The 23,087-nt window shown below is 39.8% G+C and overlaps 1 pseudogene; it reads right to left on the bottom strand.

Moving 5' to 3' along the window:
- Nucleotides 1-269: 269 nt before the first annotated feature.
- LOC100587740 lies at nucleotides 270-1,047 on the bottom strand (annotated as a pseudogene).
- Nucleotides 1,048-23,087: the final 22,040 nt, after the last annotated feature.

Raw genomic sequence — 23,087 nt, 5'->3', positions numbered from 1 at the left:
CAAACTTATAATAAGGAGAATCTCACACTTTCTGGAAAGGGTGGCACTTTTCTCCTGGCCTGATGGTCATTATATCTCCCTGACTTGGCTCCAGCTCCAGGCCAGCACTGTCCAGTGGAAATGGAATGTGGACTATGAATGCAAGCCACCTATGCCATTTTAAATTTCCTAGTAGCCACAGTCAAAGAGGAAAAAGAAACAGACTACATTAATCTTAATAATACTTTTTGGTTTTCTGTTTTTTTCAATTTGAGAGCAGGTACTGTTTATTAACTGGCCAGATTAGAAAAAATAATTGTGGTAGGCACGTTTATTCTTCTAATAAGCCTGTTGATCTGGTCTTCCCTGTTGTCAGCATCTCCACCTTTTACAAAATTGGTGGTCTTTTTCTTCATTCCAACTTGTCAAGAGGATAATTTGAAGGGCCACAGGAAGTTATTTGCTTCTTTAAGTGTTTTCCAACAGTACAGATCTCATGAATCAGATCCTCCATGCAGATGAGGCTATATCTACCAAAAGATCGAGCAATCAAAGTATTATCTGTTGGAGCAAGTAACTTCTTATTCATTTTGCTATAACCACATTTGTAGATTAGTTTATTTACTGACTTCAGATTTGGGTATGCCCATGCAATACATGGTTCTACAAACCTCAGCATGTTATTGAAGCCCTGCTGAGCTTCACAAAGTTTCTATTGAAGATTGGATGAAGGCAAAGAAGTTGCAACACCTTTCAGACCTTCGGGCTCACCCAACTGATAAGCTCCAATCCTGATGACAAATGCCAATTTGGGTTCTGCAGGTACATAGAAGTTGCCAGCTTTTCTTGCCATCCTCAATATTCGAATTTCAGTTCTGTACATCTGCATATATTCCTTGTGATAGTGCTTTGCTTTGTCATAGATAAGCTTCCTCCTTGCCTTTCGAAGCATCTTTTGGGCAAACTTATTTCTCAGGTGCTTAATCTTCAGCTCTGCGAAATTCCTTCACTTTTTCTTAAGGTTTTTGGCACAGCAGGAACCTTCTTCTTCTCTTTGACACCCTCCATGGTTCCAGCCGGAAAAGAGAGTTAACAATGCTTTTTAACCCAGTACATCCAAAATCATTTCAGCATATAACCTATTTGTAAAAAAACATTGAGACATCTTATAGTCTCTTTCACACGAATTCTTCAAAACCCAGTATTTACACAATTCAGACTAGTCCCATTTTAGGTCCTCGATAGGTGGCCAGTGACTAGCTTAACAGATAGCACAGGTGTATGCAGATAAGCCTGTCCTTATTTATATGGCAAATTATGTTCCTTTCTAAAAGAAAATGCCCCTCCTGTGTTAGGCAACTGGAAATGGTAATTCCTTTTCCTTAAAGTAAGCTTACCAGATAAAACACAAAACACCTACTTAAATTTGAGTTTCAGATAAATAACAAATTATTTTTAGTATGTCTATGTCCCAGTATTGCATGGAACATACTTACGCTATAAAAATTACTCAATGTTTATCTGAAATTCAAATTTAACTGGGCTTCCTGTATTTTTATTTGGTAAATCTAGCAACCTCACCTGAATTCAACTCAAGTAAGAAATGGAAGGGGAGGAATAAAATATGGCAGCTGCTGAAGGCAGCAGCAGATGATGGTGCACCAGGAAGACAGAGGCAGGCCTGCCGGGAGAGCCACTGTAAGAACCACCATCATTAAGGTTGAGTAATGGAAGCACCTGCCAGGAAGGCGCACAGGCTGAGCAGCAGGTGTCATTGCCTCTCTGGAGCCTGTGCCTGTGTGCCTTGTTTTCTCTCTCTTTCCATGAATTTTACAAAGATATCTGCACATCCTGTAAGTATACACATTTTGCAAGACCTTGGTCTTAACATGGCATCTGCAGCTTTACAATTTGCTATGGATTTTCCATGCTAATAAAAATAAAATTTTTTAGGGGCCAGGCACGGTGGGAGGCCTCCCACCTTTGGGAGGCCGAAGTGGGCACATCATGAGGTCAGGAGTTTGAGACCAGCCTGGCCAACATGGTCAAACCCCATCTCTACTAAAAAATTACAAAAATTAGCCAGGTGTGGTGGCACATGCCTGTAATCCCAGCTACTCAGAAGGCTGAAGCAGGCAAATTGCTTGAACCCAGGAGGCAGAGGTTGCAGTGAGCCAAGATGGCACCACTGCACTCCAGCCTAGGCGACAGAGCGAGACTCCGTCTCAAAAACAAAAAAAAAAAGAAAAGAAAAGAAAAGGAAAAATCATATATTAATAAGAGCTCATGCCATGAGTGAAAAGATAGAAGTATTGAGTTTTTTCTATGCACTAGGTATTCTTTTGTGTGCTCCAACTGAGAGGCGGGAGGCATGCCCAAAACATTTTCCTCAAATTCCTAAAAATTCCAAAACAGTAACTTAGTTAGAGCTAAGGGGCATAAGGATTACAGAACTTTTGAGAAAATGTTTTCTTCAGATTGCTAATGCTCTTGGCTAAGATCCAGACAGTCTGATGCAGTAGGTCAGGGGTGGGGCCTGAGAATTTGCAATTCTAACAGTTTCCCAGGTGATGCTAATACTGCCGGTCCAGGAAACACACTTTGAAAACCACTGTTTTAGGTTATGAGAGTGTTTCCATGTGGATATAAATAGCACTTGTTGAGACTTTTTGTTTTGTTCTATAGTTAGAGTTTCCTCAAACTGAAAACTCAGAGAAGATAAACTGCTTCAGCAGTGATCCTGTGGGCCAGTGGCCTCTATTAATGCTGTTGATCATGCAGGTGAAGGATGCGGGTTTTCACATCAGGAGTCAGACGGCTTATCTGCAACACTGCAGGCTGGAGAAAGAAGTGACTCAAAGGCGATCCTTTGAGAACAGGTATCCCAAGTTAGACTCTTCCCACTTCCTGGTCACCTCTTTCCCATCCACCCTCCATTCATTGTGCTTCCTTCTCATCAGCCCTGAATTTCTCCAGTCTATCCATCTGCCCCAGCCTCCAGCCAATCATATGCTGGATCATGGGAGGGTGACCCTAGCCAAACCTCAAGGCTACCATCACCCAGAAAGTTTTTCGTCTAGTCAGCTCAGTGGTAGTTAGGAGACCCACTTGGTAGCAAGGTCTTCGGGTCCCCAGAATGACTAGGTAGTTACTTTCCTGTCCAGGAGGAGAGAGCTCAGACATATTGGTCCCAGGCAAATAAGGAAGATGGAACTCTGTATCAGAGCAATAACAATAAGCTGCCATGAGATTTTCAGCATTTACAAAAGGCACTCTTCTGTTTAACATTTTCTGACTCAGTACCTTATCTCTAGGCACCTTCCATCAGCCTTCCTTTCCAGCAGGCTTCTGGGAGGGCACGTTGTTCTCCTCCCTCTTTTATGGATTTCCTTCCTTAGAGTTCTCTCCAAGACTTCTCTTTCCCCAGGCCCCCCTTGCCCATGCCATCCATCCAATAAGGACCAAACACTACCCATTTAAGGACTTTATGACTAAATTAGAGTTATAAAGAATGCCCAGATGAAACATAAGGAAGCCCTAGAGGTTCAAAACACCTTACCACATTCTCCTAGACTTTGTCTCTCTTCTACTCCAAGAAGCCCAGTTACCCTTTCTCCTCTCTTTTATCCTCAAGGATACAGAACATCAACCACATCAGCCATCTTATGACCTGCGTGCTGAGAGGAGTTTTTCTTCCATGAAGATCCCTTGATGCAGAGCCCTTCATTTTGGTAAGAAAGAAAGTTTAGGGCAGATCAATAATGGTGACCTAAGAGGATATTGAGCTTCCCCTTTATCTCGAGTGAGAAACATTCCTCAGAGGAACTTAAAAAGGATCTTTGAGAACTAATGGAGAGGCAGCATGCTGGCTACAACAAAGACCTGATTTTTACTAAGTGTCTGCTTAGAATTTCACCCAGAGATGTGGCTAGACAAACCCTAGCCTTGTCCCCAATTTATAGAAATAAATAAATTATTGTCAATAAACCTATGTTGCAAATTAAATAAATCTTAAAGTGCAAGCAATTATTTCCCTCTTACTATTCTTAATGGGGTTAGCTCATTTCCACATGTAATAGCCAATGTCTGGAATCCATTTACCATTTGCTTTAGATGAAAATTTCTCTGGAAATCAAAACTAATATTCACTTTGTATATTCCTTCTCTTCTTTTGAAAGGGAAGTGACCAGGAAGTCTTCCTGTGTCCTGACTTCTTTCTTTCCCATTTCCTTGTTCTAATAAACTAGTATTTCTCCAACTGTGGTCAGTGGGGCCACTTTCATAAGAAATACCTGGGATGGTTGTTAAAAATGCAAATTATTGACCTCATCCCAAACATACTCGAGTGGAGTGGGGACTTGCCCAGAAAATCTCTTCTAACAAGCTCCTTAGGTAATTCTTATGTTCACTAAATTTTGAGAGTCACTGCAATAAGTACTGTTCATATTTACCCTACAAGTGTTTTAAAGGCACCAATGTCCCTAGAAGCCAGGGGTTTGACAAAACTACCCCCACTCTGGAGCTCCAGTTACTCTGCTGGTTTAATTATGGCAAAAAGCATAAATGTTATTCTAGATGGGACTCAACATTGGGTCAAATAGTGCTTCTTTGTTTTCTCCTGCTATACTTTGCCCTTTATTACTTCTTCCCAACTTCCTTGTCTTAGCATGCCATTATACCCAATTCATTTCATATTTATTATTCATAATTCAATCTTCGTACAATGACTTTTATGATTCTATGACGCTATGATTCTATGACATTAACTCAGCTGACATTTCTAATCCTGACAACCTAACTCATCCTCCAGGTTAACAACATCAGTGCTTGCAGTACAGCTCACCCCTTTTCCTTAAGCCTGGAAACTACCTTGTTTATTCCTTTTTACAGTAGCCTGAGCTAAATTGATCCTTGTGAGTAAATCATCCTAGGTCTTCATTTCTCCAGTTACATTGCCATATTGCCCTTGCCCACACATACTTGAAATACCAAGTTCCACCTTCAAGGTAGAGATAGCTTATTAAGCCTTCCTTTGTACTGGCCACATACTATAAACACATTTCAATTATTATAACTATCTCACTGCGATGTAATATTTGTTTACCTCTTTGTTTCCCCTACTAGATCTAAACTACTCCTAGGCAGGCATTCAATTAATTACTCTGCTATCTCCAATATTTAGCCTAGTATCTGGCACGAAGTGGGCATTTAATATTAACATTGAGCTATACTACTCTCAAACTTTAATGGGCAAAGATGCTATGTCATTTAATGCTGCCCCATGAAATGCTGACTTGTTATGCCACGATTTATTCTCATAAATGTTATGACTGTATATATGTAATACATGCAATAATGTTTACTATATACAGTACATCTGAGCAGTGAATTTAATATATGTTTTTCTTATGGCCAGACTGCTGGTAGTCTAAAGCGACACTGTCTCCTAGAGTTCTCGTTAATGATGGTAATATTCTATGTCTACGCTGTCCATTATGGTAGCCACTACTTACATAGAGCTAATGAACTCTTAAAATGTGTCTGAGGAAATGAATTTTTAATATTATTTTATTTTGATTGATATCACTGTAAACAGCCACATGTGGCTATGATATTTAATGCTCTCATCCAGAAAGTACTAATGAACTCAACTGTGCTTCCTTCACTGTGGACAGAGCCTGGAAATCTAGTGTTTGCTCAGCAGTGGTATTCCCAGAGCGGCAGCAGATGGGAACAGTCAGCTGAGGTACAGAGAAGAATTTTATCACTGACATCATTCAGAATTGCTGGTGCTCAGTGATAACAAAGCAGACCAATTTTTTTGTCTCATTACTGTTTTTAAGCTGTTTACAGACAATGCACCCACTTATTGCCTGCACCCACAGGGGACTGCTCCCACCAATACCACCCTTGTTACCCCACTATCTTTGGTCACTTTGTCTCTTCCTGCCCTCATGCCATGTTCCAGTGAAGATTTTTGACTCATGATGGATAACAAAAAGTTTGCAAGTAATTGTGCTGAAAGTGACTCAAAAGTGGCGAGGAAGATTATCACACTGAGTATTAAAACACAACTTTTAAAGCAGCTCAAGATGCCTTCAGAGAAACAGCAGGGAAAATCGGGTGCCTGTCAAAAGTAGTCAGGGCATTACCACTGCAGCTTGGGAAAAATGACCAAAATTGAGAGAATCATAGCCTAAAAAACTTTGACCTGAGGCATCTCCTAACATTAGGAGATTTTAAAAGAATTCAAGGGCCAGGCGTGGTGCTCACACCTGTAATCCCAGCACTTTGGGAGGCCGAGGCAGGCAGATCACAAGGTCAGGAGTTCAAGACCAGCCTGGCCAAGATAGTGAAACCCTGTCTCTACTAAAAATACAAAAAAATTAGCTGGACATGGTGGCACATGCCTGTAATTCCCAGCTACTCAGCAAGCTGAGGTAGGAGAATTGCTTGAACCCGGGAGGTGGAGGTTGCAGTGAGCCAACTCCAACTCCAGCCTGGGCAACAGAGCGAGACTCCATCTCAAAAAAAAAAAAAAAAAAAAGAATTCAAGGTAGTTACAAGATCAATTACAGAAAAGCACCTTCAGAGAGGTTATGTTCTGCTAACACCACCTCTTGCTCATTTTGCTCATTTGGTTGGTCTCCCAGTTCCAGGAATTCATCCCATGCCTAAACAGGGAATGCCTATACTTCTCTATCAACCAGCTACCTAAACCCTGAACACCGATCTGGAAGTGATAAACTATAAAAAATTAAATCCAATGTATAGAAGCAATGGATATTGCCAGCTGGGTGGAAATTCAGTAGTAATATGGGCCTCATCTTCTGTAGCAGCCTGTGTGCTTACAGATTGACCTAGAACATAAGGCACTTTTTAATGTATAAGTCTATTTGTTCCCATGCAAATAAATTCATTATATATTTATGGGAGAAAAGCTTACAATACATCATGTGCAATATAATCCTGATGTGTATGTTGTATGTGTGTGTGGTAGCCACTAACTACATGGTGTATCTGTATATGTGTTACACATGGTACGTGTGCGAATATGTACTGTCTATACACAATCAGTGAACAAGATACAGAGGATGGTAGAGAATGTAACCAAAAAGTATCAGTCAATATGTCCATATAGTAAAATAACAAGTAGTTTATTCCCAAATTCTATAATAAATGCAATCAAATAAGAAATTTTCTTGAAAAGCATAGAGCAATATTCTATAATAAATGCAATCAAATAAGAAATTTTCTTGAAAAGCATAGAGCAAATAAGAAAAATTGTTATTTTTAAATGTCAGTGTATTCAAATCTGTTCGTTATCAAATATATCTTGTAGGTTACCACCTTATCTGACAGCTCTCAAATTCTCAGATTTAGGTACTAGTGTTTTGTTTGTCTGGCGTGATTTGGTTTGATTTGTAGAATTCACTCATATCTATCTGCCACGTACAGCTAAAAGTTGTTTGCCTTGGCCAGTATAAGGATTTATGCTCAGTTTTCTCCTAAACAGCTTTTGGTCAATAATCGTTTGCCTAATGATGTCAGTAAAGCCATGGATTGGGTGCATTTCCTCTTTACACAACTGCTCAGGAATATTGCATTTTATTTAGGATGATCTGAAACCATGGTTCTCAAACCTTTTTGAATTCAAGGACAAGACAAACTCTCCATAGACACCTGCCTCATCTGTCTCTGCTCGTCACTTTTAGAAACCGGACACTTGGCTTTGCTTTCAGGTAGACACCAATAAGGTAAAAAGTTTTAAGAAACCATGTATCAAATTGCATTATTATTTTATTCACCAAACCAAAACATAGATACTGTCATAATGTTAAATGCGATAGAGAGCTGCCTAAGATGGCCAGCTCAATGAATCTTGGGCATCACCCACACACCACTGAAAATTCTGATACTCTGCAGAAGGCCTGTGTTACAGGAGGGATGGATGGTAAGACCAGATACAGCCTATGCTGTAAATTGAGATCTAATGCAAATAAAAACAGACCTTTTAATTTTTTTTTTTTTTTTTTTTTTGAGATGGAGTCTCGCTCTGTCGCCCAGGCTGGAGTGCAGTGGCGCAATCTCGGCTCACTGCAAGCTCCGCCTCCCGGGTTCACGCCATTCCCCTACCTCAGCCTCTCCGAGTAGCTGGGACTACAGGCGCCCGCCACCACGCCCGGCTAATTTTTTTTTTTTTGTATTTTTAGTAGAGACGGGGTTTCACCGTGGTCTCGATCTCCTGACCTCGTGATCCACCCGCCTCGGTCTCCCAAAGCGCTGGGATTACAAGCGTGAGCCACGGTGCCCGACCAACCTTTGAATTTTAAATTAGATATAAAGTTGTTTCACCATATGAGCAATTCTAACGCAATTAGAAAATGAGGCTGCCTGGTTGGATGGTTGGACTCGCAGAACAAAATAACCTCGACAAACTAGAGCTCTGAATGAGGCAATTCTGGACATCTGGGTTGTGCTGCCAGCTCCTCCACTGATTGGCTGTTTGCTTTGGGCAAGCTAGTCTGTGTCTGCGCCTTTGCTTCCTTAGCTAAAATGTAGCCATTACTGCCTAACTTTCAGATTTGTTGTGAATATCAAATGAGTGTACGTGAAAGTAGAAATACAAGTTATTATGTTCAATGTTTATATTTCTTCGTTCATTCTCACAGCATTTGGGAAGGGAGGACAATTGAACAGGTATGCTCTGTCAGCCATCTTGAACAGGCAGATTCATTGTTAATATTATTATTGACAGGTAAGAAAAAATTTTGTGAAAAATGAGAGCTACCTATTCAGGCTTTTCCTAAGATGTAAATTATAGCTGGAGAGTCTTTTGAATCACCTACTGATTTGCCACTGCTGATCTGCTCAAAGTGAGCCTTCTAAACGCAGTAAGGAATTGACTCTAGACATCTTCCTAAAGGAAGAGATCAGGGGAAGATGGGGTGATGGACAAATGGAGCAAATGAAGGGAGGGGGAAACCGAGGAACAGCTTATCTGCAGCATAAAAGTAGAAGATAACAAGGCTCGGGGCTCCTGAAGAGCCAGCCAAGAAGGGCAACCCAGACAACAGACAAGGAAATCAGGACAAAAATGTCTTACTACTTTAGTATTTGGGTTAGCCCTCATCTATTTCCCTGGAGAAATGAGCAGTACAAACCTTCAGTTACTACTGAAATAAATATAACTGAATTTAAATGTTTAGGTTTAAAACCTTAATTTAATACTAAAATAAAAGCAACGACAAAAATCTTTGTTCTTAAAGCAGCAGAGAGCTGAGGGGTGCTGTTCAGCTCCACTAAGAGGAAGTCAGAGACAAGAAGTGTCTCCTGGCATGCAGAAAGGGGTAAACAGGACGCCAGCATGCAGTGTGGGAGAGAAAAGAGTGTGAGAGTAATCCAGATTCAAATCCAGACCGTGCCACTTCCACGTTATGAGATTTGGGGGTGGATACTGAAATTCTCCAAGTCTTCACTCTATCACTGGCAAAAAAAAAAAAAAAAAAAAAGGAGGGGGCGGGTAACGATGATAACACTGTTATGAGCTGAATTGTGTCCCCCTAAAAGTTCTTGTATTAAGGCCCTAACCCTCAGTACCTCTGAATGTGGCCTTTAAAGAGGTAATTAAGATGAAATGAGATCACTGAGGTGGGCCCTAATCTAATAGGACTGGTGTCCTTATAAGAAAAAGAGATCAGAACACAGAAACACACAGAGGGAAGACCATGTGAAGACAGATGGGGAAAATGGCCATTTACAAGCCATGGAGAAAGGACTTCAGAAGAAACCAATCCCGCCAATAACTTGATCTTGAACTTCCAGCCTCCAGAACTGTGAAGAAATAAATTTCTGTTGCCGAAGCCACCCAGTCTGTGTGGTACTTTGTTATGGCAGCCCCAGCACTTTAATATCAATACCAATGTTACAGAGTGTTTGTGAGGATTAAATGAGAAAATATTAAAAAGCAGGAGAAAATAGACACTAAGTAGTTATCTTTCCATCCCTTTCCTGGTTAAAATGGTGCTTAATCTGCAAGTTGACTATTTGGCCAGAAGAGGGTCAAATCAACAAGGGACCATGAGACAACAAAAGTTCAACCCATGAGGCTCTGAACTCTAAAATCTATCATTGTTGTAGATTCCGAGTAACCTAAGAAACACATTAGTGCAGAAATGATTTCATAAAAATATTATTTTCTACTTTCAGAAGTTATAATAGAATTTTTGTGGCCCTCCAAACTGCTGGTTTTCTAAGGTCTCTCAAAAAAAAAGCTTATGTATGCTATTTGTTTCTATAGATGACTACCTGACTGAAACATAAAAAAGTTCATATTTCTTTTTTTTTTTTTTTTTTTCTGAGACAGAGTGTTGCTCTGTCGCCCAGGCTGGAGTACAGTGGCACGATCTCAGCTCACTGCAACCTCTGCCTCCCAGGTTCAAGTGATTCTCCTGCCTCAGCCTCCTGAGTAGCTGGGATTACAGATGCACACCACCACGCCCGGCTACTTTTTGTATTTTTAGTAGAGACGGGGTTTCACCATGTTGGGCAGGCTGGTCTCGAACTCCTGACCTCATGATCCGCTCCCACCCCACCCCCCCCGACCTTGGCTTCCCAAAGTGCTGGGATTACAGGCGTGAGCCACCGCGCCCGGCTGAAAAGTTCATATTTCATACCTATACCCAACTCTGTGACTCCAAAAGTAGAAGCAAGCCCGTCAACTGCCCACTGTTTGGTCCTTTGAAGTAACTGAGTAGCCAAGAGTCTCACTTCTTAGTTACTGTGCATAGTACTTAGGGATTCAGCAGGTTTTCCTATCCTAAAGGCCAGTTCCCATAGACATCCAATAGATGGCACTAGGTGGCTACAAGAAATAAAGTTTCTTTAAGAAAAAAAAAAAAAATTGTACTATAGAAATTTTCAAACAAATAACAAAACTAGAGAGAATATAATGAACTTCCATGTACCCAACAGCCAGTGTCAGCAGTTATCAACAAGTGGCCAATCATGTTTACTTATCCTGCCCACTGGATTATTTTGAATCAAATCTCAGACATCTTAATGTCATCTATACATAATTTTTAATAATTTGATAAAAAGTAAGGGCAAGATGAGCACCTTGATCAGGCTATAATCTGTCAGAATTTTTATTTGTTTTTTTTAAATCTTGAAAGTTTAATTCACAAATTTTTTTTTTAAATGAGCAATTTATACTGCTGCATTTCAGTGGCTCTTAAAGTACTGCAATTCATTGTTTTTTCTTCCTCAACAAACACCCCCTTTTAACTCCCAGCCTTTATTTCTTCCACCTCTACCATTTTCATATCCTCAGGCTCCTTAAACGATCATAAAGTAAAAACTTTGCTTTTTTTTAACTGATTTTGTTTAGGCAACTTATAGTTTTGTCAGAGTTTTATTACATATAGTTTTCCTGTTATTTATAATGAGGAGCATTAAGAAACAGGTCAGTGAAACAATTATATTTCCAACTAAACTATAGATTTTGTTCATGGGAAGTTTGTAGGTGAGTCTTGTGTTTAAAAACAACAATAATGAAAATTTTTCATCCGAAGGGCATTATGATATACTCTCCATAATTAACTGGGTTCTGACTCCATTTCACATTCACCACAAACCCTGACCACACATTCCGGCTAGAGAAGCAGGGGCTGTAAAACAGCAGACCTCAAAGAGCAGCATGGGGTGGAAAGAAACTGGACTTGGAGAAGATATGACTTGGGCCCTTGATCTGACCACCTATCACTACAGGACCTTGGACAAGTCACTTAGCCTCTCTATGCCTCAGTTTCCTCTTCTGCACTGAAGGAATAATCATACCTGCTCAACTTATCTAACACAATCATAGTAGAGATGGAGGGAGATGATTGTGAAAGCGCATTTCCATTCATAACATGCTGCACGCCCTCATGAAGATAGGCAACATGGTGGTACAGAGCAGGGGTTCAGGTGTCAGATCTGGATGTGAATCCTGGTGATGTGTGATCTTGGGCATGTGGCTTTACCTTTATGAACCTGTTTCAAAACCTATAAAATAAGGATAATTACAGAACACGTGTCATAGAGTTATTTTACAGATTAAAACACACCTGCAGGTAAAGGACTTAGCAGAGTGCTTGATGTATTTCTAGGATAAAGAACCTCAGAATCATAGAAGCCAAATGGACTTTGGAGAATGTTTCTTAAGAGAACCCTTTAGGGCTGCTCATTCAAGCTCATCTCTGTTTCCTGGCATCAAACTCACCCCTGAGCTTCCTTAAACTTAACTGGCCCCTTGGCCCAATGTGGCCTTCCTGGGGTCCTTTAGACCAGGCCTCACCTCCTTGAGGGAGGTTTTAGTTAGAGCTGTACTTCTAGAGCTAAAACAAAGACAAACTGAGCTCCTGGGATGAAGGTCAGGGAATTCATGTTCTTTCCTCAGCCTTCTTGTTATCCCATGGGTAACTTCATGCAGTCATGTCCAGATGTTGCTTAAGGAAAATGACTATTGCTGCTCTGGCACAGACAGTGATGAGTTATGATGCCAAAATGCAGTGACTCACTTGCTTCCTAATACCATTCACCTCCGTGCTGCTCTAGCCATCTCTAGAGAGTCTACAGCTGCGTGACTGGGGGGCTTCCCCAAGCAATTTGCCTCCTCAGTCTCAGGTGGGAGGAACGTGGGAAGAAGCAGATGCCTTAGAATAAGTCTGGTCTCCGTTCTCACAAAAGTCCGTGGGATTCGCAGTAAGGGAATTAACATCAATCTGATCTTATTATCTCATCTGCCATTTTAAAATCAGCCTCCCACTCAAGTGTGATATTTTATACTGTTGATGCTCTTAAAATTGGGACCTTAACAAAGAAAAGCTTGCAACAGATGCATGACTACTGCTCAAATCATCGCTGAGGCACTTAGAGACCCAGAAAAGATCTTATGTTTGGCTTGCAGTGTTTCTAAGAGCAGTGGAATGAGGGAGGGTTTCTTTGCATATTTCCGGTGTAAACAAACTTAGACCAGTAAACACAGCCACCTTCTTATCTTTTGTGACGGCAGCCAAAACTATTAGCCACAGCCAGGGCTTTTGATATTCATACAAAACCTAAATGTGACATGTAAACAGGAAGAGAGAGATATAGAGAGGTAATTACCCTCTTATAAGGGGAGGAAAGACGGAAAGGTGGTCACCAGGGATAGCATCTCTCTCCCACCCACAGAAGAAACCCTAGCATTTCCCAAACCTATCTGACCAAATGATTCAGTAAGCTAATAAATTACATAATAAATGACAAATGATACAGCATGTTAACACTGAGAGGGGACTCCTTGGTAAAAAATAAATAAATAAATAAATTCAAGAAATATTGGATTAAAGAAGTCACTTTACTGCAAGATTTATCAGAGCCTCTAGTATATGTGCCTCATAACACTCTAAGAAAGCAAAGTGTGTCCGAAGCATTTCCTAAATCTATTTTACCATGAAACCCTTTATGTACAGATTATGTAAGAAATGGGGAAAAGTTCCCTAGACCTATATGTTTTGACATCCTATATGTTCAAAGGGTTGCATTATCCCACAGTAGGTAAAGATCCAAACATGGAAATAAGCAAACCTGTTTTAGGTGAAAGAGTTTGCATTCTGGTTCTACTAACTGCTAGCTAAGTTCCTCTTGGCGCTTGTTCCTTTGAAACACACACTGTCATGAACTTGCCATCCCTCTCAGCCTCAAACTCCAGTTGCCATTAAAGGCAGTAGTCTATAGCCATCTGTTATGGGTTGAATTGTGTCCCTCTAAAATTCATGTGTAGAAGTACTAACCTTCAGTACCTAAGAATGTGACACTATTTGGAGACAGGGCCTTTACAGAGGAAATCAAGTAAAAATATCATTAGGGTGGGGTCTAAACCAGTATGACTCTTCTCCTCATAAAAAGGGGAAATTTGAATACAGAGACATGGTTAGAGGAAAGACAATGTGAATTGAAAAAGAGAAGACGGCCAGCTACAAGCCAAGGAGAGAGTCTCAGAACAGATCCTTCCCTCACAGTTCTCAGAAGGAACCAACCCTGTCGATAACTTGATCTTGGACTTCCAGCCTCCAGAATTGTGAAGGCAATAAATTTCTGTTATTTAAGCCACCCAATGTGTGGCACTTTGTTACTGCAGCTCTAGCAAACTAATGTAGCGTCTTTAAAATCAGCTTTCACTGCATCTATTTATTCATCAAATACTTATTGAAAGCTTGCTAATTCCCAAGACTGTTCTGGGTGCTAGAGACACAATGGTGAACAACTGCAGGCATCTTCCCTGCCATTATGGATCTTACAGTCTAACGAGGAACACAGGTGTGAAATCAAAGAATCACAAATGTAAAATTACAAAAAGAAAATAACTAAAAAGAGACGATGAGGATGCTAAATCATTCACATAAACAGGTGCCTGACCTCATCTGGGGTGTCAAGAAAACCTCCTTGAGGCAATGACATATGAGATGGGACTTGAAAGATTAGCAGGAATTGGTAAAGTGCAAGGGGAATGTGAAAAGTGTTCCCAGCAGAGGGAGCAGCACATTCAGGGATAAGAGAGGAAGCTGAAGTGGGCGAAAGGAAGCCAGGGGGATTGAAGTCATCAAGGCCGCAGATCACCTCTCAAGCAAGTCCTTGCAATCCAATTTTAGAACGTAGATATTTATCTTAAGACATCCTTTTATGACCTCAGATGAGTGAGCAATTCCATGTCTAAGTACATACCCAAGAGAATTGAAGACATAGGTTCACACAAAAACATGTTTACAAATGTTCATAGCAACATTATTCATAAAAGACAAAAAGTAGAAAAAACCCAAATGTCCATCAACTGAGGAATGGATATACAAAATGTGGTGTCTCCATACAATGGATATTATTCAGCCACTAAAATGGATGGATTAATGATATATGCTACAACACGGATGAGCTGTGAAAACATGATGTTAAATAAGCCAGTGACAAAAGACCAACGTATTGTGTGGTTCCACTAATATTAAATGTCCAGAATAGGCAAATCTATAAAAACAGAAAGTAAACAAGTGGTTACTAAGAACTGGGGGAAGGGGAAATAGAGAGTGATTTCTAACAAGTACAGTTTCTTCTGGTGATGATAAACTGTTTTCCATTCAGATAATGGTGATGTTTACATAACTTTGTGCATACACTAAAAAGCACTGAATCGCATACTTTAAGAGTGAATGTGGCTGGGTGCGGTGGCTCACACCTGTAATCCCAGCACTTTGGGAAGCCAAGGCGGGTGGGTCACAAGGTCAGGAGTTCAAGACCAGCCTGGCCAGCATAGTGAAACCCCCATCTCTACTAAAAATAACAAAAATTAGCCAGGCATGGTGGTGTGCACCTTTAGTCCCAGCTGCTCGGGAGGCTGAGGCAGAAGAATCACTTGAACCCGGGAGGCAGAGGTTGCAGTGAGCCGAGATCGCACCACTGCACTCCATCCTGGGCGACAGAGCGAGACTCCATCTCAAAATAAATAAATAAATAAACAAAAGAGTGAACGTTATGCTATGTGGATTATACCTCAATTTTAAAATGTATTAGAAAAAAGGACAAAGAGAAGCACTTCTTTTTTTGGCAGTGTGGCAGACTGAATCCATTAGCACTGCCACTGAAAACTAAATGATGCCACTAAAATATTCAAAATATCTTTTAAGTATATTGATAAGCTTGCAAGAAACCAAGGAATAGTTAGAGGCCAAAATAAAAACGAAATGAAGTAAACTGAATATTAAAGTTGGCTCTTACCTTGAAGTCATTTGCCTGGTCAAGTTACTGATTTTCTGTTTCCATGGCCTCATAGCATATGGAGGACAGGTGACAAAACCCACAGCCCAACCAAAGTGGATGATCTTATAGCAAACACCTCTATCTAAAGCTAGGATTTCCCAAAGGTATCCAATTTGAGCATAAGGGTAGACAATTAAGGTTGAGCCATAAGAAATTGCCAATATTTGATTATTTTTGACTTACGAAAAACAATTTTCTATGGTTCAACCTACACTTAGCCCTCAGTGATCCCCCTATCCAAACTCCCAGAAATTGCAAGGAAAATTGCACTTTAAAACTTGGAAATGAGTAAAGAGGAAAATAATTCCCTTGAGGAATAAATGTTCACTCAGAATTACATGTTAAGGAAAGACATTTTTGAAAAACAGGAACAAGTAAAGACATTTTCAAATGCCTAACAGATGGACCAACAGATTCTCACTAAAGAAATTTGTGATGAATGTTCATCCTACAGAAGAAAAGTGATTCCAGATGAAAGAACCAAGATGAAAAGAAATGTCACTATTACATTAACCAAAATAAAGCTAGTAAAGCTACATTATTGTCCATCAAGATAGACTTTTAGACAGAAAGAAAAACAAAAGATAAGATGGTCAGCACATACTTTAAAGAGATGCATTCTCCAGGAAAAAATATTGACTAAATTCTTTCTAATAAAATATTTTTCAAATGTATTAGCAAAGGTTGACAGAAAACAAGAGAAATGAAAAAATATATCATCATAATGACAGTTTTCAATACACCTATCTCTGTAATTGATAGATCAAGACAAAAATCAGTAAAGACATAGAAAATTTGAATAAACCATAAGAAGCTTGATCTATTGAGGACTAACTGACATATACAGAATACTACAACCAAAACACCCAATCTTTTCAAACACAGAAAGAATCTTTATGTACTGGACTGGAAAGAAAATCTCAAAAACTTTCCAGGAATTAGTGTCATACACGCTATCTCAGATCACAATGTGATTAAGTTAGAAATAAATACCAAACACACAAAACCCCTTATGTATGGAAATAAACATACATCTAAATAGAAGAAATCTTAATACGACTTACAATATATTCAGCAATGAACAATAATGGACTACCTCATTTTATAATTTATGAAATGCAGCTAAAATAATACTTAAAAGGAAATATATAACCTTAAATATACCAGTGAGAGGATGGGAGACACTGAAATCAATAGCTAAGTCTCTCTGCTGATCACTTTCAGGGTACCCCTCTAGATCTATTGGTTGCCCTTCTGTCCATTGTTCTGTGCTTCCAAAAGGCTTGCCTGTAAAGACTGCATCATCCCAGCTACTTTCCTGCTGACTTCCAGTTGGGTTTACTCAATGGGTGACACTGACAGGACATAAGAGATTGGAAAGAGAGAGAAGGTTTTTTATATATCTGCTCCCTCCTTACTTAAAGCCATGGTTTTAGCAAAGGCCCAAGGTCATGGCTTTTTTGAGCAGCCCCTTTATCAAAGTTCTGGAAAGAGTCTACCTTCCCCTCACAACTGAGTAATGAGGCTTACTACTGTTGCTAGTTCTGGGTAACTCATCTCTTATTGGTTTCTTTAACCCTGACACATTTATGTAAATATTCTCCTCCTTAAACTCTCTTAAGTCTTCTTTTGAGTGTGCCATCTATTTCTTGCCAGGAGCTTGGCGGACAGAGCATCCCACTGAAGAAGTTAAGAAAAGAGAAACAGAATAAACCCAGTGAAAGTAGATGGAAGAAAAAATAAAGATAAGTAGAAATTAATGCAATATAAAGCACATATACAGTAGAGAGGACCAACAAAGACAAAAGTTGACAAACTATTTGCATGATTGAGCAAGGAAAAAAAAATATTAAAAATGTAAAGGACATAGCTAAATATAATGTAGAGATTTAAAAGATACCAACAGAATAGTATAATTTTATGCCAATAAATTTGAAAACAAAGAAGTGAATAAATTTGTAGAAAAATATAATGCAATTTCAATTAAAAATCCAGAAGATACAACCCTATCAATGAGTGTCATCCATCCATCTCAGACAGGAATCCAGGAGTCAATTATTAAGTCAATTATTAAGGAATTTTGTGAGCTGATTGTTAAACTGTTGGTAGCTTGATGTTGGCCAGGGTGGGAGTATTCACACTACAAAAATAAGTGAACACTACAACAATTATAGAATTTGAGTCATTAGTTAAAAATCTGCCAACAATAAAAACTTCGGGCTTCAAGGGTTTAACCAGCAAGCTCTATGAAACATTCATGAAACAAGTAATTCTAGTCTTCTATAAACGATTTCAGGTAAACAGAGAATCATTTGATAAGTTTAGCATAACTTTGATGTCCAATATGATGAAGTATGAAAGAGAAAAGTCACAGGAGGCTCTTATTATTAACCAAGCAAAAAATGCTAAACACAAAGCAAAGCAAATCCAGTGATGTGTATAAAATATAACATGAATAAAATGGATTTTTTCCCAGAAATACTTTCATTAGAAGGCATAACACTAGAAAATCTTTTTTTATTTTTTTATTTTTATTTTTTTCATTTTTTTATATATATATATATATATTTTTTTTTTTTTTTTTGAGACAGAGTCTCGCTCTGTCACCCAGGCTGGAGTGCAGTGGCATGATCTCGGCTCTGCCTCTGGGTTCATGCCATTCTCCTGCCTCAGCCTCCCGAGTAGCTGGGACTACAGGCACCCGCCACCATGCCCAGCTAATTTTTTGTATTTTTAGTAGAGACGGGGTTTCACCATGTTAGCCAGGATGGTCTCGATCTCCTGACCTCGTGATCCGCCCACCTCGGCCTCCCAAAGTGCTGGGATTACAGGCGTGAGCCACCATGCACAGTCTAGAAAATCTTTTAATTCTCCACTTAATAAATTTATGACTTACGTCATCATCTCAATAGATAAAAAAGAACCTCAATAATATTCATCATTTTAAAAAAGAAAAAAACTCCTAACATATCGAGAATAGGGGAGAATTTCTTTAACCTAATAAAGAGTAACCCCCACAAACTCCCGCCCCCAGCAAAAAAAAAGAAAAGAAAAAAATGCGGTAACACATTGAATGCATTTTTTGTAAAGTCAGAAAAAACTCATGGGCATTCAATGACTTTTGCTACTTCTATGTAACATTGTGCTAAGGGTTTTAGCTAGCATTTTCAGGCATGGAAAAGAAATAACCTGTACAAAATAACAAGGCTTATTGCAAAATATAGTGTGGGAGAAGGTAGCTGTCACCATTCTCAAGGAGGAAGTTTAAACCCAATATCTATACTACAACAAAACTTGAAGGCAAAGAAAGAAGATTTATAGAGAAAGACCCAAGAAGCTAGAAAAAGTTTCCCTCCTTCTTCTTCCGTAATGATTTTTCTGACAGGTGAAGCCACCACCACCACCACCACCACCACCACCACCACCAGGGAATCGTTAAGAGCCCTTAGATCTCACCAGGTACCATAGAATCTGAAAACACAGTGAGCAAGAAATCTCATTCCATCAGCCCCATTCTAGCCACCAGTAGCCATCCCAGGGTAAAGCAATTGCTCCTGCCCTCCTGGAAAGATGAATCCACTAATCTCTGCCCTCCTTGAATGGCTGGTGGTTTCAGCTATGAGTGTGCTGTACTGCTGATCAAAGTGTAGTCCAAGGACTGTTGTAGGTCTACTCTTTGTTACTGGTCACTAACAAGAAAAGTGCAGAAATGAAGAGTAAGCAAACAGAACCTGTATAGCAACTTGACACAGTCATTTCACATCTGTTGAATCTAACGATATTTTTTTTAATTCTGGCTTATATTTGCAAGTCTTTTTTCTCAATTTTATTTTTCTATTAATTTATTTTTAATGTATTTTTTTTAATCATGAAGGGATTGAAAACTTTAAAACAAACAAAACAACCAAACAAAAAAAAACTGATCCCTCACCTGGGGCACTTTTAAAATTCTTAGTGCCCCGCCTAAATCCTACGCCTACACCTATTGCATAAGAATATCTAGGGTGGCACCAGACATCAATATTTCCTTATAACCCAAGCTATTGTAGTTTGCAAACAGGGTGAAGCCTTCCTCTCCAAAGCATGCCTGTGGACCAACAGCATTGGCATCACCCAGACCTCATTAGAACTACAGAGACTCAGACCCCACCCAGACCTATGGAACCATAATTGCATTTCAACAAGATGATTGTATGCCCACTCAAGTCTGAAGTGGTTAAATTTAGAGAATCATATCAGAGGTATTGGTCTGCTTTTCAAGGCCCCAAAAGCACAGAGATTTTTCTGGAGAGGCAGTGTGAAGTGGGTTATCACCAGCACTAATATTACCACAGGGACTTCCTAATTGACTATCCTTCCCACAGCTAGCAAGGTGACCTTTCCTAAACAAACCTGTTACTGCTCTCCTGGGGCCTACAAGATCAAGTCCAAACCCCTGACTGCACAGGATACTCACCACCCCTCACCCCATCCCCAACATTTTGTCCCCTTCTTATCTGCTCAACCTCCTTCACACACACTCACACACCACACTTTACATACACATCACACCCACTCACACACGCCACACACATGCCATGCAAACACTCCATCCATACCGCATATACTCTACATACACATCATATACACACATACCACACACACTGTCACACACACACCACATACACCACACAAACCCACACATACCACACACACATACACATCACAGGCACCATACCCACTCACACACACAAACATATACCCTACACATACCACACACATCCTCACACATACCACACACATACACACCACACATACACTACACACACACCCCACACACTCTACATACATATCACACACCCTCACACACACACACACACGCACACACACTCTGGACACAACTCCATTCCTCTGCTAATTCCCCTATCTCTGCCTAAAATTCTACCCCCTCTCAGTCCTCAATTAATGTCACCCTCTTGCCTACCTAAAGAACTCCTTCCCCTGGTGGCTCACAACTGTAATTCCAGCATTTGAGGAGGCAGACACATGAGAATCACTGGAGCCCAAGTTTGAGACCAGCCTGGACAACATAGAAACTCCCCATCTCTAAAAAAAACAAAAATTAGGTGGTGTCCACCTGTAGTCCCAGATACTTGGGAGGCAGAGATAGGAGGATGACGTGAGCCCAGGAGTTTGAGGCTGCAGTGAGCCATGACTGTGCCACTGCACTCTAATCTGGGCAACAGAGTGAGACCCTGTCTCAAATAAATAAATAAATAAAATGACTTTCCATACTTCAAGACACAAGTTAAATATCTCCTTCTCCATGAAACCTCCTAGAAAAGGCAGGCATTTCCTCCTCCAATTTCCCACAGCTTCTCCTACAACCATTCAAATATAGCTATGATTATAGAGTGGGAATTGTTTACATATCTGTCTTGCTCATGGCTTTGTGCTTTCCCTACTGCTTTCTCCCTATGGCACCTCACATCCACTTTGTAGCAAAAAGAATCAAGAATTTTGTAAGAATCACTGGCCAAGGATCTAACTAGATCCCAATCTCTCCTCACAACTACGTCACTTGTTCGTGGAATTTCCCCTTGAAGATGCACGATCGATTAACCATACTCGGGAAATATTTAATAAATGCTACCTTGGGAATCCAAAGATGAAGACATTCACACGGAGAATATCCTTCTGCAACATTTGACTATTCCATCCTCCATTCCCACCCGGTAAGTACTTTAAAACAGTCACAATCCAATGAAAAGGTGAGATGATGGCACTCTTCACATTTTTTCACAAAGCTTTCAAGAGTAAAGATTAAAATATTTATAAACCACACCCATAAGGTGATATTTTAAATACAGTTAATTCCCATTATTCATGGTAGTTACATACTATAAATTGGCCTGGAACTCTCAATTAGCAAATACTCAACAACTGCTCCTAAGGAAAGGTAAGATTCCTGCAAGCCTTTGGTCACAACATCTTAATCACTGGGGGGAGTGGAGGGGCTACTTTTTATTAGGTCAAAGAGATTCCCATCTATTCTTGATGCGTTAGTTTTTCTTCTTTTTAAAAATGATGAATATTATTGGAGTTCTTTTTATCTACTGAGATCCGCATAAGTTTATTAAGGTGGAGAATTACACTAAAAGATTTTCTAATATTAAGCCATCCTTGCATTTCTGGGAAAAATCCATTTTGTTCATGTGACATTTTGTACACATTATTGAATTTCCTGATTTTTTGCTTAGCATTTTTGCTTCCATGGTAATGAGCAAGATTCTCCTATGATTTTTTTACTCATACTTTATCAGATTGGACAGCAAAATTATGCTAAATTCATTAAATGAGTCTCTGTTTACATAAAATGGTGTCTAAGACTGGAATTACTTGTTTTACAAATGTTTGATAGAGCTTACTGGCTAAACCCTTGGAGCCTGTGACCACACTTGTTGGACAACTCAAGTTTTTACCCAATCTGCACATGTCCACAAATGACTGTGGAAGCATCACGACTGTTGATTTGGGAGTTACAAATAAATCTGTATCAAGTAAGTATATTCATAAATATGGAATCTGCAAATAGTAAAGATTGACTCTATCTAACAAGTGGTAGGGTAAGAGCGCTAACAAACCAGAAGAGTTGCAAACCACATTATTTAAGGTCCTAGGGACTCCTGATGTGCCAGGCAAGAATACCTTGACTGCAGACTGCGGAGTCATGTGGAGCTCTAGGGAGAGTCCAAAGGAAGAGCTGGGCAGCTGGGGTGGCATGGGAACAGCAGCTATTTACCAATCCATTAGAGAAGAATTGCAATATCTTGTATTCATCACTTTAACTAAACTGGCCCTTCCTGATACCAAAGTAATACCAGGCTGAGAAATTCCAAATTTCTCCTATTACTCATTATTTTGTAAATCTGTTTGACCCACTTATGTTGGAAATTGTATTACCCCTCCTCCAGACAGAAAACCTAATTGTATCTTAAGAAAGGGGAAATCTCCTGGCACTGAAATGATTTTAATAGCAATCTGTTGGTACTAGCAAACTGATTATGTTTCATGTGGTGCCACCCCCCGTCTTCATGGACAGGAGCAGAGTCTTCTCTGTAGAAACTGCAATGTTGTCCAAATTTGCAAAATGCCAGTTCTAGATAGTGACACACAAGTGCTGAGGGAAGTGGAAGGAACAGCCTGTTATCTTCTACTTCAGTGCTTTGATGACTGAGATGGGAGGAGTCATAGACTGGCTCTGGCTCAATGCTCTTCAAGGTATAATCTAGTCTAGA

Source organism: Nomascus leucogenys, chromosome 8 (assembly GCF_006542625.1).
Source record: "Nomascus leucogenys isolate Asia chromosome 8, Asia_NLE_v1, whole genome shotgun sequence".
Lineage (NCBI taxonomy): Eukaryota > Metazoa > Chordata > Mammalia > Primates > Hylobatidae > Nomascus > Nomascus leucogenys.
This window is presented reverse-complemented; position numbering and strand designations above follow the sequence as displayed.